General features: G+C 39.2%; 1 long non-coding RNA gene across 1 annotated transcript; it reads right to left on the bottom strand.

Moving 5' to 3' along the window:
• Positions 1-1,528: 1,528 nt before the first annotated feature.
• LOC309699411 lies at positions 1,529-3,666 on the bottom strand. Its single transcript, XR_014274330.1, has 3 exons — positions 3,523-3,666; positions 3,194-3,255; positions 1,529-2,977 (listed from the first exon to the last, which is right to left on the bottom strand). It is a non-coding gene; the product is annotated as an uncharacterized lncRNA (long non-coding RNA).
• Positions 3,667-4,349: the final 683 nt, after the last annotated feature.

Raw genomic sequence — 4,349 nt, 5'->3', positions numbered from 1 at the left:
TTTGTTAAAAGCTTGAAATTTTAAATGAGAATAAGAAAGAAAAGTATTTCTTTGTGCCCCCCTCTCCCTGTTAATGCCCTACCTGGCCCCCCTGGCAAAACTTTGCTAGACCCGCCATTGCACAGTTACCAGCTGTCAGTTTAAAGGTGCTTCTGCTGTTTAACGCGACCTCCGCTAGTTTCCTCTTTCTGGCACAAAGCGGGAGATAAACAAGCAAGAGAGACGGGACTTGCGGCAGAAACGCTGATCATTGATCAGTTTCATGATTGAAGTAGCAGCAGGAGAGGGAGGGGGGCGAATGAGAGAAGAGGCAGCTGACAGCATAAAGACAGAATAAATCCAGCTTTTTGTCTTTTTTTTTATTGTAGCTGAAGTACAGAACAAATCGCGTTTATTTTCAGCTCAATACAAAACACGTAATATTAACTCTGAATACCAGAGGTATAGGCAACTCGACTAACTAACCTTATGAATAAAATAAAGTTCACCAGTAACATCATAGCACCCGCCCAACTGTATCGAAACTCCATCATGCTAGCTAGTACGCAGTACGAGTTATTGTAACTGACTGTAAAAAGTTAGCACAACGAAAATAAACTCCACCTAAACTTGGTTTATATCTGACCCAGATAGACTGCAGGTCATAACTTCTTACCTGAAGCTCATTTCACCTGACAGTCGGACCGGCGGCCGCCTTGGGTCTCTCCTCCTCCGCCTCCCCTTTCCCCCATCCACCTGCTGGCCTCCACCACTTGCTAATTTTACTGAATCTGTGAAAGCTCCACCATAGCCACTACCAAACAATTGAGTTATTTTTACACGTTTGCCAGCATCTGTCCAATCCGCCACCTTTCACTGTTTACACGGTTACGGAAAAAAAAGACAACAACAACAAAACATCGGCCCATTTAAAACGAAAAATTACCATCGGCCCACCGGGCAAATGCCCGGTATGCCCGATGGCCAGTCCAGCTATGTTTGCGCCCCTCCCGTCTCTGCTCAGCAGAAACACAAGAGTGACGTGCAGCGTGAAGCGAAAAAAAGTGAGAGAGAGGGTAAGAGAAAGAAAAAAAAACCCCACGGCTTGCATCGTTCACTTCAAAGAGTCAGCTCTAAGAGCCATTTCGTTTGCGACCGACCCATCACTACAAAAAAAGCTACACAGGAGAGAAACCACTCAGTTGCCCTGTGTGGCAAGACATTTGGCCTCTTTGGAAATTTGAAACAACTCCTGAGGATTCACACATGGTAGAAATCCTTTGGCTGCTCAGAATGTGGAAAAACATTCAGCTCTAAGTCTGACCTGAGGGTTAACATGTGAATCCACACAGAATAGAAAAGATTCATCTGTAGCCTCAACATTAATTAAACAAACTTTCACTACCTCATATAATAATCACCAGTCTCCTGATTTGATGGTGGATGGTGCTTGGTGGGTAGAGTAGCTTTAAAGAGGAAGTGATGGAGAAGATGGAATTGGCCTTCAGAGTGTGAGAACTGCTTTTCTTCTCATGTTACTCTGTGAAGCCAGAAGATCCAGAGCACAATAGTAACACCATGTGCAAGTAATTAATGGATCAATTAATGGGTTTATTGTCGTGTTTTTTTTTTTTTCATCTCTAATCAGGGGCGGTTCTAGGATCAGAACTTTGGGGGTGCTGAGCACCCAGAGAGCTGCCCAGCCAGGCAAGATAAACCTGTCTCTGTCAGTCCCTGCATCCTTAAATATTGTCCCGAGTTCTCTCTGACTGTCTCCTTGGTGCACTTAAACCCCTGTTCCTCCCTGTCCTCATCGTCTGTTATCTTCGTCTCCGTTATCAGTCATCATAATTTTACCATCTCTGTGCAAGTCTGCAAATTTCTTTATTAAATCATAAGATTCTTAAATTCATCAAGTCTCTCTGTCCCTGGGTCCTCATCACAAAACATGACATCACTGTTTTGTACATTTTAACACAATTTAATCCCCACATTTGTGAAAGAAAAGCAAAACACTTTTTTGAAAAGTCTGTAACAAAACCATCAAATCTGATAAGGGTTATTTAAATGCTGCAAAAGAAGAATGGATTGGGATAGAAAAAAATACATATCCTAACCTTAATTACTGGGGGAGAATAATGAATGATGCTCATTGTGAGTAAAAAGTAAACTGAGTGCATTTTTTGGACAGATATTCACTTTTAATGTGTATGTATAATATAATACAAATACATAAAAAACACTCCCAAAACAGAATAAATTATTACAAATAAATTATTACAAAATATTAATAAAAACTATAAAAATGGAGGCAACTTTGCCTGTGGTAGAATGTATACAATGTATGAAAAAAATCTTTATTGCAGAAACTAATTTAATAATACTAATTTTGTGTTGTAAGATTTATGACTTTCATGCTTTCATAGCGGTACTTAGGAGAGCTTGACATTTTTCTCAGGTGGTACACACTGTAAAATGTTTGAGAAACACTGATAAGTTAAGTGTATGTGTGCTTTTGGAAAACATTTAAAGCTGCTGTACAGAATCTTTGAAACAAGCTTAAAACATTTTTAGAATATAAACAGAGCATCTGCTTCTCTTTAAAGCTCCTCACTCCACCAGGGCTGTTTGGCACTTTCTGATAGAGTGCAAATGTAATGTATGTACTGCGGCTGAGGTTTTAGTAGAGTTGTGGCTGAACCACATAAAAATATATCATTAATTTTAATCTCCCCAATCAATGATAATGTTATGTTGGAATGTTGTTAAAGAGGGTCAAAAATGTTTCAACCCAGTTTGTTTTGCAGATTCTGTATAGCAGCTTTAATATAGGGAGGACACAACTTCCAGATTGTGTGAGTAAAATCAGGTTTTTTCTCTTTGTCAGTTTAACAGTTTCTGTTGTGCCTGTCACTGTTCCCTGTCTGTTTTCTTACCTGGTTCTTCCTGACCTTGTACTTTCTCCTCATGTTCCCTCTTTCCTCTCTCCCTCTTTGGACTGACAATCATACACAAATAGATTGTATTCAATTAGATGAAAAATTACATTAATATGAAAAAAATTCTAATAAGATCACTAACAAAAAGTCTTCTCTCAGTCTACTTTCAACAAAAAGGCAAATAACCACATGAACATCTAATAAAAGATATAAACATTGAAACACTGATCCAACATTATTCTTGAATGACGGATCATTTGATTTTACACTTTTACCTGAATGTGGCTCCTTTTTTTGGAAAAACTTCCTTATATCCATTATGAACCTGGCTGTCTCTCTGTACACACACACACACACACACACACCAGGAGTTTATAAGGTTAATGGGCATTCAGTCAGTTAGCTAGTTAGTATCCATTTCAAACAGGACAGTGGTAACCAAAGGTAGGCTGCGGACAATTTTAAGTTTTAGATTTTAAATAGGCTGTATACATTTCAGTGTTAGCAACAGGACGGTCAAATGTCGCTGATTTTACTACAGAGCAGGACGGATTGTAGGGTAGCTAACATTGTCGGAAAACACGTTTTCAACACTGCAGGTTACCTGGTGTAATGCTTTTCAGCTAAAAAGAAACATGGTCTGACTCCTACCTAACTATATAAAGAGTAACTGAAGGTTAAATGCAGCTAATATGTCCTGTTTTAAGCCAGGCACTTAAACCTCCACTCCGCTGCGTCTCAGCCACCATCTCTGGCAGCAACGGCGCTAGAGCCAGAGTAGGGGAGAGCTGGAACAAACCATTTTGGGAGGGGGGGGGGGTTATCTATACTTTTGTTGTTAAAATGTTACGTCTCAAACAAGTACAGTACTGTATGCTTTTTATATTTTTAGTAATGTGTCACACAAAGAGCAAATATTGTCAAAAAAAGTAAGAAATCTTTGGGGGTGCTTTGATTCCTTTTGGGGGTGCTTAAGCACCCCTAAAAATGGGCTAAAATCGCCCCTGTCTCTAATGCTGAAAGTTATTTAAGACCCCACCCCCTACTGCAGAGAGTAAGTTTTAGTTAAGGAGGAATCAATAAACCTGATAAGAAATATATTAGTGAACAAGCCAGAGTGCAATGATAAAAACATTCTGACTGATACTATGTAATACATAATTCAGTGTAAATCTGTAAGACTGTATGTGTTCAGCTGATCAGTCTGCTCTGTGTCACCAATAAATCATAGTTTTAAATACTTGATGACACTTTGCCTTGTGTGTAAATAGGTGTGAACACTGCAACATTATAATTATGGTACATGAAATTTCTAAATGTTAGGTGTATTCTGAGTTTGTGGGACAGTTAGTCCCTTCATTCTTGGAGATTAACTTCAAAGCTGCTCTGAGTCCTGTAACATTCTTGGTTTAAGAGCAGAACTGAAGTGAA

This window comes from Aulonocara stuartgranti (genome assembly GCF_965226115.1).
Source record: "Aulonocara stuartgranti genome assembly, chromosome: 22".
In the NCBI taxonomy this organism is placed as follows: Eukaryota; Metazoa; Chordata; class Actinopteri; order Cichliformes; family Cichlidae; genus Aulonocara; species Aulonocara stuartgranti.
Note: the sequence above shows the minus strand (reverse complement) of the source record. Positions and strands in the feature narration are given on the sequence as shown.